General features: G+C 42.8%; 1 protein-coding gene across 1 annotated transcript in view; it reads right to left on the reverse strand.

Moving 5' to 3' along the window:
• LOC138745186 (potassium/sodium hyperpolarization-activated cyclic nucleotide-gated channel 3-like) overlaps positions 1–18,817 on the reverse strand; it is a 788,271-nt gene that overhangs the window by 179,240 nt on the left and 590,214 nt on the right. The gene's annotated exons all lie outside the window — the stretch shown is intronic.

Genomic DNA, 18,817 nt, shown 5'->3' on the forward strand with positions numbered 1-18,817 from the left:
TTGGCATGGCAATTGGTTGCCACTGGGAGATCCCCATTATTACAGCAGACAAAGCTAAGATGCTGAACGAAGCAATCTCCCAGTCTGTATTCAGCATCTCTGATGTAGAAGAGGCCACAAGGGGAGCACCGGATGCAGGTAGTGGGCTCCTAGGAATCCCTGGATCATAATCAAAGTGAAGAAGGAACATCGAGGATCGCATTACAATGGGCCAAAGCAGAAGTTCAGCCCAAACAGTAGGAGCCCACTACCTGCCCAAACTCTGGCCCACCCAACCTGTCCAACCCCCCTGTTCCACCTGGAGAAGAGTCTGCGGATCCAGCACTGGCCAACAAGTCACCTCAGAAGCTGCGTAACTGGAATGGAAGCAATTCATCCTCAACCCCCAATGGAATCCCGATGAAGGGCAAATCCCATCATATCTGCTTTAATTTTTTAGCTTAAATTTTAGACATACAGCACGTTAACAGGCTACTGTGGCCCATGAATCCATGCTGCCCTATTTATATCCAATTAACCTACACCCCTGGTACATTTCAAATGGTGGGAGGAAACAAGAGCACCGTGGGAAAACCCACGCAGACACAGGGAGAACGTATAAACTGCCTCCAGACAGCGTGGGATTCGAACTTCAGTCCCAATCTGGCGCTGTAAAGGCATTGAGCTAACCACTTCACCCACTGTGCTGCTCAATTTAATTCTGTTTTCCTCGATCAAATCTCCCCTTCTACACACCAGGGAATAAAGCCCTAAGCTGTTTAACCTTTCCCTGTTCCTCAAGTCCTGGCATTATCCTAGTAAATCTTCTCTGCACTCTTTAGATTTCAAGGCAGAGCAGATCACTGAGAGGCCAGAACGGGAATTAAGTTGGGTGGGCAAAGAGGGCTAAAAGAAGCAAGAATCCGGAGGAGGTAACAAGTGACCACATCAGAATATTGGCAGCATTTCTACCATACAGCAACCCCTGGATTAATGCAAAATCCTTTTGGAGAAAAGCGCCCCACAAAGTAGATATAAATGCTCACGCTACAAACGGAAATTGCAGGAAATGCTCGACAACTTGAGCAGAATTTGAGCATGAAGAAGAACATGCTCTGTTTATAATCTCAGATTTTAAGTATTTAATGTTTTGTGCTTTATTAAAATGGCAAGAATAATTGCATTGGAAATTAATATTTCTTGATGACAAAACACAGATGGTGAGGTTGCATGAATGTAAAACCTGCCGGGAAAACTGTGCAATGCAAAGTGACTTTATATATTAGGAATGAGAATAAAAATTCTGCCGACCTGCGTTGTGACCGGCGGTGATAATTCAGGATATAATTATACCTGCATTAAATACAAGTGCTGTCTCCAAAAATTCAATTTATACCAGCTATTCTCAACCTTTTTTTTTGCCTATGGCCCCCCCCCCCCATCCCCCTACTTAGGGCTCTGCTCAAAGTTTATGGGTCCCCTTCCCTCTGAAGCAGTCAGGTTTAGTTGGTTCCTTCCGTTCTTCTCCCCCTACTGACTACAGAAAAAAAACATTTAAAAATATTTTGTGATTCCTTTCCATGTGCTGTGGCTCCCGTTGAGAATGGTTGATCTATAACAAACAAGGACGTGAATGGGTACTTAAATCCATACACCAATGGAATGTGCTTCCCAACAAAGTAGGTTTGATATATGAATGCACCACGAAAGCTCACCAGCAACGAGGAATGATGGCTAAGTGACCTTGCCGAATAGGTTGCCGCTGGCAGTTTAATGGTTGCTTCATTTTATCTTGTGTTAAATCAACAAGGCAAGGAAGATGAAATTAGGGCACAGGGACCGTTGTGAGAGCCATGAGCAATTCCCCGCAAAAACAGTTTTTCTTTTAGAGATACAGCACAGTATCAGGCCCTTCTAGCCCTCTCCCCCTCCCCCCCCCATCCAAACACGTGACCAATCAATCTACAAACCCGTATGTTTTTGGAAGGTGGGAGGAAATCAGAGCAAACCCACACAGACATGGGGAGAAGGTACAAGCTCCTTACAGGCAGCGCGGGATTCGAACCCCAGGTCGCTGGCGCCCTAATAGCATTGGGCCAACCGTTACACTATCTGTGCCACTTAAAGTAGTTTTAGATCAACTGCAACTTGTTGGTGAATGAAATATGAATCCAATTGATTACCTATGTTGGCAACATCTGATTGCAGCAAAAAATAAAAGTTAATTTATATTTTACGATTAAGAATCATAATTCTGCTGACCTGCGATGTGATCATCCACAACAGTTATAAATCAGTGCCTAATTAAACCTAAGAGGCTGAAGATTCTTGGTCTTGAATCCAAAGCTGAAAGATTAATACCTATCTGGCGTTCCGCCTGGATAGGAATGAAGAGACACTGGACCCCTCTCATTATACATGAGACATGAAAAATTTTCCATATCCCAAGAATCACTTCTCTCCAACAATAGACAACATTGCGGAAGTTCACCATTCAATGTTCCAGTGAGGAAAAGCGTGTTCAAGGATCTCAAATCTGGCTCAAAGCTCATACTCTACCGAGTGATTGCTGCTCTCTTGTTTTCTTCTGAGAGATGCAGTAGGTTTCCCAGGCACTGGATAGATGTCACCAATGGTAATGTGTGTGTGTGTGTGTGTATGTGTGTGTGTGTGTGTGGGTGGGTGGGTGGGTGGGTGTGTGTGTGTGTGTGTGTGGGTGGGTGGGTGTGTGTGTGGGTGGGCGTGTGTGTGTGGGTGGGTGGGTGGGTGTGTGTGGGTGGGTGTGTGTGTCTGGGTGTGTGTGTGTGTGTGTGTGTGTGTGTGTGTGTGTGTGTGTGTGTGTGTGTGTGTGTGTGTGTTTGAGTGTGTGGGGGGGGGGCAGATCCCAAATCATTACAGCTCAGGCCCAATTCTGAAAAGTCAGATTCAAAGTTCAGTCTTAGAAATCTTGAGTTGAAATGTAGAGCTTTTAAAACTGTTGCTCATGATGTCATTGAGACATCAGATATCTCAAAACCCACAAATTCTTGTAGTGTTGTTTTCAGAGAAATGTTTCTTCATACGAATGATTTTTTTCCACTATTTCCATCTTTTGCATGGAAATTACGGAATGTGATTTCAACAATGATTTCACAAACCCAGGCAAGGGTTTTAGACAAAATGACCGTTACATTAGCCACAGTAGCACAGCTCTCTCTTAACAAAGAAACACAGTCAAAGTGGCCATCTTTTGCTAAGCCACTTTGAATCTTGTGTTCCTTTCTAGACAAGGAGAACACAATAGCAGTCCTTTCTTACAGACTGTTACTGCATTTCTGACCTCAGATGAATCTGGTTCATCATATTAAAGATGTTTTCTTTTTTTAAACTTTTTTTTATTTTTCACACATACTGACCAAAATATATAGACATTTTTCTTTTGAATATATAGTGTCATTTTCTCCCCTTTTTACCCCCTCCCTTCACTCTCTCCCTCACCCCCCTACCCATTTATTCAAAGTTCAATCTATATGATACATTAAACAATGTCGTCACTTTAATGAAAAATAAACAAGAAATTTTTGTCTTTTATTTTTACATACTGAGTCAGTTCATTTCGTTGTCTTCTCCTTCTGTCATTTTGTTTTCTTGAAGTGCAATAATCACATGACATGACATCATTACTGGGTCTTTTTGAAGTTTAATTTCTTCAGAAATCACTTCATTTTCCAAAAGCATGACTCATGGCAAATAGTCTCTGGCTTGACAACACAGCCAACAAGCAAATGGCTGTTTGTCTACACAGGTGCCTTCTGAGCAAACATTCATTGTCTTCAGTACTTTTATGGAACAATAAACTCAAATTTCATTGCTCTGTTCACAGCTGGACATAGCAGACACAGCATCTCTGGTGGTGTTCTCAGTATGCAAGTGTCTTTGTCCATGTTTCCCTGTTTCCAACCCACAAGTTGCCTCTCAAAATTATAATAATGTAGCATGCCTGCTACAGCGAGTGTGGAAAGAAGACACACACATGAGCAATTGAAGTTGAAGACTGATTTAATGAAACTAGTAGCTCTGCTTATATGGGCCCCAGGCACTGACGTCAGGGCCCCGTATCAACAGAGTGCCAGCCTCGGGTTGGCCGGTGATACCGCCAGAGCGCCCCATCTTCCCGTCGTGCGGAGGTCACCTGGGACGACGGCCAGTGTCACCCCCAGGTCTGCACGGTCATCGCGTTCATCGGCCATTTTGTGGGCCGGTCCCTGTCTCTGTGCGCGGGCCGCCACAGTAGAACATAAAGAGAGCATAATTCTGCAACCAGAGCAACTGATCAGCTATGCTCTTTGGTGAATGGTGGAACAGGCCAGGATGGATGCCCTCTGATGGACTCCTTCCCCCGTTCCCTATGATGTGTGCATTGCTAGGTGAAATAATTGCTGCAAATTTCCCTTAGTGTGGGGCACACTGTATTAGAATCTGGAGGCAATCAATGAAAGTGTGGGGAGAATTAAAAAATGGGACCTACATTACATAAGATTAGAATTAATATGTCAGCACAAATCCAATAGGCCGAAGAGCATGTTTCTGAATCATTCTACCTGTCTAATACATTTTACCTTGAATTACAATCCCAATGTAATTCTGTAAGATCTCTGCTCAGCAGGTAGTACAAGGTAGTATAGGTTTATATACAAGAGCAACCTTAGTATTAAAAATTGTTAAGATCAATGTTTAAATATTTAGGAGATCTATGCATTAATTTGGTGAAATGTGAATCACCAAATGTGACTAAAAGGAATCACAAAATATTTTTAAATGTTAATCTCTCCAGTGGCTTTTCATTTAATAAACAGATTAATCGTCAAAGCAGTTTCCAAGAGATTAACCTTTAATTTGTGGAGATATTACGAGAATTTTAGTAATCTCAATCAGGTCACCACCCCTCGATCTTCTTCAAATGATTTTGAAAGGATAATTTACATCCAAGCTGAACAGGAAGATGGAAGTCAGTTTCACGCTGAAAGGAAAACATTGAAAGTAACTGCAAGGCCGGGGTCTGAGCCACCAACCTTTAAACTTAGTAAATGCAGAGAGTCCTGGACTGGAGAAGCACTTTCACTCTCCCACAGCTGTTCACCATCATCGCTCAGGAAATAATAAATGCAGAGGGAGATCCCACAAACAGCAACATCATCATGATCAGGTTCTTTTTTTTTGAGAATGATTGATAAATTTTGAGACATTCTCTCTCATCCCTCTCTCTTATTCTCTCTCTCTCTCTCACACACATTTCGCTCTCTCCATTTTATTTCTCTCTCATTTTTACTTTCATACTCTGTCTCTCTTTCTCCCTCTTTGATTCTCTTCCTCCCTTATTGCTCTTGTTAATTGTTGTAATTACTTTTGAGTCGCTGACTTGTCTGACTCTTTTCCAACAACTTAGAAAGACATCCCGAGACTTGCCTACTGACTTGAAAACAAGGCGAAGCTAGAACTCACACTTAAAGCCCCGCCTTTCAATCAATTTTTACCAGCAATGGTTCATGGAAGCATACTGAAACAACAACCACCAAACACACTTTGAAGGGTGTGAGAAATTGTCACACCACTTCTCAGAGCCTAGTATCCCAAGACACACCAAAAGCCCCGAACTATATCACCCTCCCTTGTACAAATTCTTTCCTCGGTAGACCACTTCAAACACTTACCCCTCTACCAAGTCTTTACATATCCTCTTTCATGTTCTCTTGAAATAAATGCCTTGGTGCAAAGATTATGCCACAGTTCCAAAGGTGAAACTATTTGATTGAAACTTTACTTACAAAGATCACATTTAGTTCGCTTTTATTAAATGGAATTCAAACCTTCGGTGAAGTGACATGTCAGAAGTCCCATCAGAATTGGCCTCGAGCTTGAATCAAGATTCAACATGGGCCTCAAGGAACTTGACCTCAACCGTGCTTTCCTCCCTTTCCCCAGAATGCTTGGCTCCAAATTATCCAAAATTTCATCAATCACAACATTGGACACATTTAATAATTCTTTCTTCAGGACCAAGAACTCCAAGGATTCATGCCCCTCTGAGGGAAGAAATTTCTCCTCATACCTCTCTTACATGATTGACTACTTATTTTGAAATATGGCTCCTGATCTTAGATTCTCTCTCAATGGGAATCATCTACTCAAGCACATCCACTCTTAAGATCAATGAGTCCAATGAGTAGAAGCCCAATCTGCTCGACCTTTTCTAATCAGGCAACCCTTTCACCCCAAGACTCAAGCCAAAAAACCTTCTCCAAATGATCTTCAATGAGAGAACAAACTGTGGAACCAACAGCAGGAATAGCAAATACCAGGGGACATCTCTACCAAGTGAAAGGAGGAAAATTTAAGGGTAAGTTTTGTTTTGCACAGAAAGTTGTGGGGGAATGGCTTGCCAGGAGAGCATGGTGGAGGCTGAAACATCAGGGGCTTTTAAGAGACCCTTAAGCACATGGATGAAAGAAAAATAGAGGGTTATGAGGTAGAAAGAGTATAGGCTTTTTTTGGTGGGAATATATAGCTTGGCATAATATCAATGGCCGAAGTGTTTATACTGTGCTGTTATGTTTTATGTGTACTGTGTACCAGGTAAGGCCTCAAGAACAAACAGAAAAATGATTGATCTGTACACTTTCATGGTGTTAATCACACCTTAGAATTTTTACAGACAGCAAAAGCCCAAAACCTCCATTTTAGAAATCCTTTTCTTGGTAAACCATTCCATGTATTTTCTTCCCACTAATTAATGGTGTCAGAGTCTTAAATGGGTCTGTCATTAGTTAAAAATAATGTCCTTGGGCTGTACTTTCCTCTATATCATGCATTAAGTTTTTGTACCAGTATACCCAACACTCTTGGCTTACCGCCGCCTGCTCTTTTGCTCATTATTGCACTACCTGCTCCAGTGAAATTTGGGTCGACTTTCCTGGATAGCTTGCAAAACCAGGCTTTTCAGCATATCTCAGTGCATGTGAAAATAAACAACCAATTTGATTCAATTCAGTGCCCTGCACAATTGTAGGGCTCCACTTGTATACCTTATCCCCTTTGAAATAAAGCTCAATATTTAGATAAGGAGAAAGTTCAAAATTCCGAGGTGCAAGGGGATTTGGGAGTCCTCGTGCTGGATACCCTAAAGGTTGACCTCCAGGTCGAGTCGATGGTGAAAAAAGCAAATGCAATGTTGGCATACATTTCAAATGGAAAAGCATTCAAGAGCAGGGATGTAATGTTGAGATTCTATAAAACACTGGTGAGACCTCACTTGGAGGACTGTGTCCAGTTTGGGGTGGCTTATTTGAGAAAAGATGTGCTGGCATTCGAGAGGGTTCAGAGAAGATTTACTGGAACGATACTAGGAATGAAAGGGTTAGCACATGAGAAACGATTATCAGCTCTTGGACTGTACTTGTTGGAATACAGAAGGATGAGGGGTCCTCAAATGCTGAAAGAATTGGACCGAATAGATGTGACAAGGGTGTTTCCCATGGGAGGGGATTCTAGGACAAGAGGGCGTAACTTCAGGATAAAGCGGCGTCAATTTTAAACAGATGTGGAAAATTTTCTTTAGTTAGGGGCTCTAAAGTCTGTGGAACATTGCTAAAGGCAGCTGTGCAAGCTAGGTTTTTGGGTTTATTTAAGGCAGAGATTGAGAGGCACGTGATTAGTCAGGGTATCAAGGGTTACAGGGAGAGGGGCTGAGTTGAAGGATGGATCAGCTCATGATTAGAATGAGGAAGCAGATTTGATGGGCCAATGGGCCCACTTCTGCTACTATATCTTGTGATCTTGTTTCACTTGTTTTTAAGTCTGACTAAAAGGAATGGAACTGGTGGTCATGTGCTGGATGGAACATGTTCCTGGAGACAAGGAATGGGGTTAAATTTAAAATGTAAATTTGGGTATACAGCACGGTAACAGGCCATTTTGGCCCACGAGTTCGTGCTGCTCAACTTACACACAATTAACCTCCACGCCTGGTATGTTTCGAACAATGGGAGGAAACCGGAGCTTCTGGGGAAAACCCACGCAGACACGGGGAGAATGTACAAACTCCTTACAGAGAGCTTGGGAGTTGAACCCTGGTCCCGATCGCTTGTGCTGTAAAGTTGTGCTAACCGCTTTGCCAACCATGCCCAGTTAATGAGATTACTCTGCTAGCAGCCAGCATGGACCCAGGAGACTAAATGGCCTCTTTACCTGTTGCGATATGTAATCACTTCCTGCATTTCCACAGCAACATCTTTTGTGTCAGATACAAAGACAATCAAACATTTTGTACACCAGAATTCTGTATCCTTTCCTTCAATTTAAACCACATTCTCTTCCTCCTCCTCCCTTAAAATTAACAACATTCACATTTCACTCCATCTACCAGTTTTTCCCAGTCACAATCAAACAATCAAGAAGGATTGCTAAGACTATAGGCTTGAGCTGAGAGGGGAATTATTTGTAAGGGAGCTGAGTGGCAAACTTTTCACATGAGAGCGCAAGGTACGTGGAACAAGCTTCTAGAGGAAGTGGCAGAGGAGGGTACAATTGTTTAAAAGGTATTTCGGAAGGCATTTAGATTCGGGGGAATCTAGGCCTGTGGTGCACTGTTAGCCAGAATCAGACAAAGAAGATAAAGACTGTACAACAGGCTTTAATCCACAAAGACTTCCACAGAGCCAGACTGGCTGTGGCTGCAGCAACTCTGAGTGAGGCCTCGGGAGGCCAGCGCAGGCTTATATCCCGGACGGTGATTGACACCCGACTGGGTGGGACTTGATCATTCAGGCCGACTGATTGACAGCTGGCCAGGTGTTGTCCTGTCCCCTTACACTCCTGCAGGTACAGAGGCTGCCCCCTGCAGTAGGCCGGTGGTGTACCACCACAAGTTCAAAAGCAGACATATGGGATGAGGTCATGTAGAAAACTTGGTTGGCATGGACGAGTTGGGTCCATGTTTCTATGCAGTATGATTTTCAGGAATACAAATCAGAGAACGTCTGGACAAAGTGAAAGGAAGAAAGTTTAGGGGAGGCATTGGGGCATTAGTCATTCATGAGTGTCCGGAAATTGGAACGCCCTGCCAGGCGTGGTGGGGTAGGCCGAAACATGGGGTGCTTAAGAGACTCTTAAACGCTAAGGCTTGGCGCAGGATGCTGTGAGGAACTATCACGGTTCAGAGTCCCTCTGCTACCAGGCATTGAGGGGCTGAGACTGACAGAAAGCCTTTCAAACAACGGAGTGGTGGGGGGGGGGGAGGTTGATCTCAGGATTACTGCCTGTGCCTCATGCTAATGAGGGCAAAAATAGTGAGATCAGGCATGGCTGAGGAACTGGTGGAGAGGGTAGGGCCACTTGGATCTCCTTTGGGGAAGGCATGGATGGAATACAGAAAGGATGGAATACACCTGAACCCAAAAGGCTCCAATATCCTGGCAGGCAAGCTGTTAAGGAAGATTTAAACTAAAGGATGGAATACACCTGAACCCAAAAGGCTCCAATATCCTGGCAGGCAAGCTGTTAAGGAAGATTTAAACTAAAGGATGGAATACACCTGAACCCAAAAGGCTCCAATATCCTGGCAGGCAAGCTGTTAAGGAAGATTTAAACTAAAGGATGGAATACACCTGAACCCAAAAGGCTCCAATATCCTGGCAGGCAAGCTGTTAAGGAAGATTTAAACTAAAGGATGGAATACACCTGAACCCAAAAGGCTCCAATATCCTGGCAGGCAAGCTGTTAAGGAAGATTTAAACTAATTTTACAGGGGTGGGGGGGGGGGTGGGAACCAGAGTGTCAGAGCTGATGAAGAGCGAAATAGAAATAGTGCAAGGATAGTGACAAGCAGCTAATGGGACAAAATTGCAATTGGAGGGATGATGGAGACACCTTCAAAAACTAGCCTAAAGGTATTATATAAAATGCACACAGCATTAGAAACAAGGTGGATGATCTTGCAGTGCAGTTACAGATTGGAAGGTATGATGTTGTGGCCATTACTGAGTCGTGGCTAAAGGATGAATGTCATTGCGAGCTGAACGCCCAAGGATGCACAGTGTATCGGAAGAATAGGCAGGTAGGCAGAGGGGGTAGCGTGGTTCTGCTGGTAAACAACAACGTCAAATCGTTGGAAAGAAGTGATATAGGGTCAGAAGAGATAGGATCCTTATGGGTTGAGTTAAAGATAGGCAAGGTAAAAGGACCCAAACAGTAGCCGGGATGTGGACTACAAAATACAACAGGTGATACAAAAGGCACGTCAGGAGGACAATGTTACATTAATCATGGGGGATTTTAACATGAAATTCGATTGGGAAAGTCAGGTTAGTACGGGACCCCAGGAGGGAGAGTTTGTGGAATGCCTATAGGATGGATTCTTGGAGCAGCTTGCTGATGAGACCACCAAGGTTTGGGTGCTGTGTAATGTTTCCTATGGTAGGGGAGTCTAGGACAGGAGGCCACAATTTCTCGATAAAAGGGCGTCAGTTTAAAACAGCAATGTGGAGACATTTCTTTAGTCAAAGGGTCGCGAGTCCGTGGAACTTGTTCCCACAGCAGGCGGTTGTGGAAGTCAGGTCATTGGGTGTATTTAGGATAGAAATTGACAGGGATTTGATTAGTCAGGGTATCAAGGGTGACAGGGAGAAGGCCGGGAAGTGGGGCTGAGTGATAAGGATCAGTTCATGGTTAAATGACAGAGCAGACTTGATGGGCCAATTGGCCTACTTCTGTTATTACATCTTAGGATCTTGTAATAACAAGGTATCACAGTGGTGTTAATAGAAAATGAATTTAACAATGTACAGTGGTTGAAATGCCTGTATACAACACGAAGAGTGCAAAGAGACTTTGAAAGGGTTTCTTTTTTTTGAAAATAATTCATTGTGAATAAAGTCTATTTTTGGAAAAGCCTGCTTCAAGTGGTGGACAGCGGGAGCAATTCAGGCAGTGCAAGCAGACAACACCTCAAATGCCAGTGCGAAGACACATTGAACATAAAACAGTGCAGTACATGCCCTTCTGCCCATAAGAGTCTGTGCTGATCATTATGCCAGACTAAACTTATCTATCGCCACATGGTCATGATCAGCCATTCTCCGGGGGGGGGGGGGGCTCTACGACCTCTTCCCCCCACCACCCCACCCTGGAGGCCACAGCTCCTTTAAGTAAAAGCTTTGTTTTCTCTTCACCTCACGTGACAAAAATATTTTTATTGTTGTCGCAGGAGAGAAGTACGGAAGAAACCAAAACTGGACACAGAGAAGGAGGCCCACAAATTTTGAGCAAAGACTTAAGGAGGCTTGAGCCAAAAGATGGATGAGAATGGCTGGTCTAGGTCTCTCCATTCCCTGCCTATTGAAATGCCTCTCGCACATTACTATCTCTGTATTTCAACTGTATCACCGCTTCTCCAGGTCGCACTTACCAGTCATCTGTGTTAAATAAAAAGCTTGCCTCATTTATCTCCTTTAAACCTTTTCACTTTCATCTGAAATCAAAATGCCCTTGAGTATTTGACATTGGCATCCTAGGAAAATGACTGTAATCTGCTCATAATTTTAAGCACTTTTATTTTGTGACAATGTCGGAGCTGCTCGATTGCCTAGCAAAAGAAGGTGTAAGGTGCTCCTTCCGTCTGATAGCCTGCAGGTCACCCTTGGGCAAGGTGTAGAACCTGTTTAGCCTCCCAATCAAGGTCACCTGGTGGATAGTTTTTACAAGTAGATTCTACAAATTGAAATTTATGGTTGTTCTGTCTCTGAGTTCCTTGGGAGGCTTCTAAATTACTTAGAGATGCAAGATTCAAATAACAGAGGAGATTTTGCTTACTGATGTCTTCCACCATCTCAGGAAACTGTTCACACACATACGCCCCACAGTGGTGCACTACAGTTACTACAGTGTATTCTTATGTGGTTACAAAATAGTTCACATTATCCTGAATATATATCCTTCCTTCTCAAGATAAAAAAAAATGAGTTCTTTATCACTTTCTTTCCAATACAAATTAAGTAACTGAACTCTACACTAATTTATTTACTCAACTAAAAAACTCTGGGCAGATGAATCTGCTGATCAATGGCCAGGGTTACCTGTCCAGTATGGACACGGGAAGCCATTTTAGTATTTTCCCCATGTATAATCATGAACCCAACATCGACTAAGGCTCAAAGATGGAGCCTTCACCGAAGGAGAACAGGGGAGGCAACAACTACAATTCGGAGGGTCAGAGACCATGACGAATGGAGAGACATGATCGTCCACGCCGAACATCAGGGTACCTGAATGATTGAATTTCATAAACCTCTGGTGCTTCAGTGAGAGAAATGCAAGTTTGTTCGACTTCTCCTTATAGCTAATATTCTTTAATCCAGACAGCATCCTGAAGGTGCTAAATGATTAGACTTCAAGTCCAGAATTTGAATGCAATGCCCTAAAGTAAAACAGTCAATGACCTGAATAGAGTTGTCAAGGTAAGAATCTTATAGCAATTGGAAAAATTCTAAATTCAAGATTCCTGAGTCACCGAATACTCCCTTAAACTTCTACAGGTGGACTATGGAGTGCATTCTGGCTGGTTGCATCACTGCCTTGTGTGGAGACACCAACTCTCAGGACAAGAATAAACTCCAGAAAGTTGTTAACTTGGCTTGTGACATCACAGGCACCAAACTTCACTCCATCAAGGACATCTACATAAGGCAGTGTCTTAAAAAAAGCAGCCTCTATCCTCAGAACCCCACCCAGGCCAGGCCCTCTTCACTCTGCTACCATCGGGTAAAAGGTACAAGAGTCTAAAGATGAGCACTCAGTGGCACAAGGATGGCTTCTTCCCCTCTGCCATCAGATTCCTGAATGATCAATAACCGAAGATACTATTTTATTTTAATTTTTATAGTAATATTTTAAGATGGTTATCATATGAACATTTGCACTTTGATGCTGCCACAAAATTTCATGACTTCTTCATGACAATAAATGCTGATTCTAAAATATTACACAAATTTGCCTTTTGCCTTCCGTCAGACAAAGAGTCATCAGGCATCCCTTACAGTAAGAAAGGAAGATAAAGAGAGTCCTTTTATAAGTCATTAAAACACCCAACCCCAACCAACCAATTTTCCCCTGCAGCCGCTGCAACCGTGTCTGCCTGTCCCGCATCGGACTTGTCAGTCACAAACGAGCCTGCAGCTGACGTGGACTTTTACCCCCTCCATAAATCTTCGTCCGCGAAGCCAAGCCAAAGAAAAAATGCCTGTGGTGGATTCGCGCCAGCACTCCTGCAGCCACACAGATCCGTCGGCAAACCCGAGCTCCAGATCCAAACCTTTGACGTGGACAGGAAGCCGTCAGTGCCCGAGGTCTTTCGGGAGCCCTGAGCTTAAATCTCACAACAATTATTCTCATCACTTGTTTGATAACTGATGAAGGGCCCAGCCTCAAAATGTGTTTACCCTTTACTTCCCATCGATGCTGTGTGACCTGCTGAATTTCTCCAGCACGTTTGTGTATAGCACCCGGTCCCAGCATCGGCAGATTTTCTTCTTTAACTAATTATTCCCATCAATTGAAGCTACATTCAATCAAACTCTCCCATCCACTGCACCATGTTTAAACCCATACTAATAAAAAAGAACTGAGAATTAATCAACTGTAAATGGGAAGATCTTAGAATCATGGACATCTACACAGGTCCTTCAGCTCAATTCATCCATACTGACCAACCTGCCTCCTTGAGCACAGTTAGTGTAGTGGTTAGTACAACACTGATGCAGGGCCAGTGACTGGGGTTCGAATGTCAGGAGTTTGTACTGTGACAGAGCATATAGATATGTTTTGGGGAGATAAATTGGGAAATATTTCTTAGATTAGGTCACATGCAAATACATTAAAACATCTTATTTGAAATACTGGAGCTCTGCTTATGCTAGACATATTGGCTTCTTTCATTTTTTTGCAAGAGCTTTGCTCAGGAGACTTCACTAATGGATTGTTGTTCACCAAAGGCAACAGATGAAAGAGATTGTTGGAGCTGCAGATTGTCTGCAGGAGAGCTGGCAGTTGTAAGAGGGTCATGTGGTTTTGCCAGCAGAGAGAGAGTCAAACAGGCTTTCTCTCAGTCTCAGTGTGTGAGAGAGAGAGAAGCAGAGATCACTTGACAGCGTCAGTCAGCGCAAGTTGCTGGGACTGAAACAGGACAAGCTGGCAAGAGGAGAGAACTGACTGTCTGATGTTTCACTTGGAATAAGTGGAAAAAAAAAACTCTGTGGTGACCTGAAAGAAAGAGGTTATCATCTGGAGAACCCTGACGGGACAAGTTTCTTCAGCAAGATACTGGAATGAAGTTGTGGATGTCCTGGGACAACAAATCTCTCTCTGAAAACCAACCGAAACCTTCCTGAGTGGCAACCATTTACCTTTCAAGCATCAAAGCCTGGTGAACTTTATAAATGTTAAATTCTGTGCACAGTATAAGAATTGCCTGCAACCAATGAACTTGGAGGAATGAGAAGTGAGATTGGACGGTGAACCAAAGAACTTTTCTGAACTTACACACACATTACATACACGTGCGCTTGGAACTAGAAGGGGGTTAAATTAATAATAGATAAGCTAAAGTGTGATTCTATTTTCATGTTTAAAGATAATTAAAAGCAACTTTTGTTAAAGTAACCATTTGTCTTGGTGAATATCTATTGCTGCTGGGTTTTGGGGTCCTCTGGGCTCGTAACAGTATGTTCTCCTCATTTCTGCAGGAGTTTCCTCCAGGTTCTCTAGTTTCCACAGATTGTATTGAGGGTTGTAGATCAATTGGGTGTAATTGGGCGGTATAGGCTCGTGCTTTGAAAGGATCTGTTATTTTGTGCTATGTCTAAAATATTTTTTTTGAATAGAAGATATAGAAACTTTCATATACCATCTAAACATTGTCTAACAGCCAATGAATTACTTCAGAACTTAAACCTCTGTTGAAATGCAGTAAACAACCATTTGTACTCCCAAAACAAATAATATGGTATTTTTCAGATAAGCAAATTGAGAGATAAATATTGGTTGAGTCACGAGCAAGAACCTGCTCCATTCTTTATTGAAATAATGCCATTGGACTTTTTTGTATCCAGCTGAGAAAATAGATTGAGATTCCTCCGAATTTCAACACTTCTGACATTGCAGTCTTCTCTCAGCACTGCACACTGCATGTTTCAATATTTCAGTTCAAATCTCAACATAGTCCAGCGCTCCTGCGATTGCTGAGGGTAAGTAAGATGCTGTGATTGCTAATTGTTGACTTCAGGAAAGGAAAGCCAAGGGTATACAATCCAGTGATCATTGAGGTGGAGAGGGTGAGCAAATTTAAGTTCTTAGGAGTCACTGATCTTTCCCAGACCCAACACACCAATGGCATGGTGAAAAAAACCCCCACGTCAGCCTCTACTTCCTCAGGAGTTTGCAGAAGTTTTGTATGACAGAGGAAACACTGGCAATTTTCTATAGAGATGTGCTGACCGGCTGCATCACGATCTGGTATGGGGACACCAATACCCCCAAGTGGAAAGCCCTCCAAAAGGTAGTGGACACAGCCCAAGGCATCACAGGCACAACCTTCCCAACTATTGAGTACATCTACAGGGAACGCTGCCGTTGGAGAGCAGCAGCCATCATCAAAGACCCACACCACCCAGCCTATGCTCTGTTCTCGCTGCTGCCATCAGGAAAGAGGTGTAGGTGCCACAGGACTCACACCACCAGGTTCAGGAACAACTGCTCCCCCTCCACCATCAGACTCCACAACAACAAACTCAATCAGAGACTCATTTAAGGACCCTTACATGTGCACTTTATTGATTTTCTTTTGGTTCTCTCTGCATTGCACAATATGTGTACATTTTTTATCTGTTTAGATATCTTTGTTTGCTTACATGTTTACACTGTGAAGTTTTTTTTGCATTACCAATTAGTGGTAATTCTGCTGAGCCAGCAGGAAAAAAAAATCTCAGGTTTCTATGTGCTCTGACAATAAATCTGAAATCAGCTGAGTGAAAGCAAAGTGCTCAATATTACTGTATAATGTATTAAGGATTTTCTCCATAGAATGTTGAGAGTATTTAACTGAGCAGCTATGTTTCCGTAAGACATAGGAGCAGAAATAGACCACTCAGCCCATTGAGCCTACTTCACCATTTAATCATGAGCTGATCCATTTTCCCATTCACACCCACTGCCCAACCTTCTCCCCATAACCTGTGGCGCCCGGGCTAATCAAGAACCTATCATCTCTACCTTAAATACACTCAATGATCTGGCCTCCACAACCACACTTTCCATAGATTCGCCATCGTCTGGCAGAAGAAATTCCTGACCATCTCTGTTCTAAGAAGATGCCCTTCAATCCTGAAGTTGTACCCTCTTGCCCTGGACTCTCCCACCCTTTGTTCGTTGACTCTGTCCATGCCTTTCATCATTCAAAATGTTTCAAAGAGATCCCCCGTTCATTTTCCAAACTTCCAGCGAAATCATGTCAAGTGATCTCAAACGATCCTCATAAGATAACCCTTTCATTCCCAGAACCATCCTAGTGAACCTCCTTTGAATCCTCCCCAAAGTCAGCACGTTTTCTTAAATGAGGAGCCCAGAACTGCTCACAATACTCCAAGTGAGATCTCACCAGTGCCTTATAAAGCCTCAACATCACATCCTTGCTCTTATATTCTATTCCTCTTGAAATGAACGCCAGCATTGCCTTTTCCTTCTTCACCACCAACTCAATGAGCAAGTTTACCTTCAGGCTGTCCAGCACAAAGGTCTAGGTCCCTTTTCATTTGGGTATTTTCAATTTTCACCCCATTAAAAAAAATAGTCTGCCCATTTAAGTGCATGATCGCATTACTTCCTGAGAGTGTATTTCATTAGACGGTTCTCTGGGTATTGTCCTTCTGCAGCCCGTGTTTCCTCTATGCTACCTGTTCCTCCACCTCCCTTCATTTCCTCCTCATGCTCCAGTTTCTACCCATATCTCCAAGGTTGGTAAAGTGCCACTGTAAATTGCCTCTTTATGGTGAAATTTGGGTGGCATGGTTGGCGTAGCGGTTAGTGCCACACCTTTACACCACTAGCCATCGGGATCGGGGCTGTGCTGCTTGTAAGGAGTTTGTACGTTCTCCCCATGTCTGTGTGGGGTTCCCCCCCAGGGGCTCCAGTTTCCTCCCACCGAACCGGGAGTACAAGTTAATTGGGCGGCACGGACTCGTGGGCCAAAATGGCCTGTTACCGTGCAGTATGTCAAAATTTTATAATTTAAAATTTAATCTAATAGTGAGTTTTAGGATTTGGGGAGGCGAATTGATGAGAATGTGGAGAGAATAAAGGGTTGATATAACAAGCAGCACATGGTTGGACAAAGGGGGTTTCTGTCCATGAATCTAGGTTCTCTTAATGAATGAAAAGAAAGTAGTACTATAACATAAAGAATGAATGTGCCCCTGTATGGAATAATACACCTTTCAGGATTCATCTTTACCATGGATGTAGAGCGTGTCGAAAAAAATTAAAGGCTTGTTGATCCAAACTAAGCCTTTTATTAACTAGAAGACTGGAGCGTATCACATGGAGGTCGACCAGTCCAGAATGACCTGGTCTGGCTAGGAGCCATCCTTTAAGACCTGCCAGTAGGTGGTGCTACACTCTTAGCCAATCACAGTCACCCTACACGACCATGTACATAGACACATTGGTGATAGAATCTGTCCTATCACATTGGAAAAGTTGCTTTCTCTGAAGAAAGCAATGTTTGTATTGTCAAATTTATTATGGGCTTATATAGGAGACCATTCAGCCCATCAAGCAATGCCAGCTCCTAACTATTTCCATCTGCCCCATTCCAGAACTTAATCGATTCTCTTGCAATTACCCTACTCTCCTGCCAGCAATACATATTTTGGTTCAAGATTACAAGATCAAATCTGAAATGAATTTAAGAAGCTCCACAAGACGCAGCCTGCATAAATCCTATTCATCCCCTCAATAATATGATTCATCCTGAAGTTTGATTTTATTGTTTTGTTCTCGTTTACAGTTAAATCTTTGGTACAATTTCATCATAAGTTTTACCCACAACTAAGGCACTGTTCAGGATCCTCTTCTTTTTAAAAATAGTTTATTGATATTTTACAGTAAAACCAATTAAACAAAGTGCTACAAGATTTAAAAAAAAAGATATTGACAAAAGAGAAGGAAATCCAGAGCAGAATCACGACATGAAAGTAAAAATTAACAACAAAAAACACCCAAAAAAGAAAAAAAGAAAACAATTCGAAACCCCTTCCTCTAAGCAAGGTTGAACGTTGACATGTGGGAATCAGGTGACACCAGCGTGGTGAGGAACAGCACCGCGCCAAAATTCCAGAACAACACTAAATCTTCCGAATAAGATCGGCGCCCATAAATGGCCCCCGTGCCTTTTGGAATTTAACATTTGAATCCTTGATAGCATATCTAATTTTTTTTCTCTTGAGTTAAACAAGCCATAATATCCCTTAACCATTGTGCATGTGTAGGTGGAGTGTTAACTTTCCATTGAATCAAAATTGCACGTCTGGCCATCACGAAGTAAGAGGCTCTGAATTGAAGTCAGTAATACATCAACGTCTTGAGCTAATCCAAAAAGAGCAAGGTTCCAATTTGAGCTTAAGAATTGCCGATAATCTTTGTAAAACATCTTTCCAAAGTTCTTCTAGGCCAGGGCAAGTCCAGGATATATGAACTAAAGAAGCATCGCCTATTTTACATTTGTCACATAAATACGATTGGATAGGGGGTCACCCCG

This window comes from Narcine bancroftii, chromosome 11 (genome assembly GCF_036971445.1).
Source record: "Narcine bancroftii isolate sNarBan1 chromosome 11, sNarBan1.hap1, whole genome shotgun sequence".
NCBI lineage: Eukaryota > Metazoa > Chordata > Chondrichthyes > Torpediniformes > Narcinidae > Narcine > Narcine bancroftii.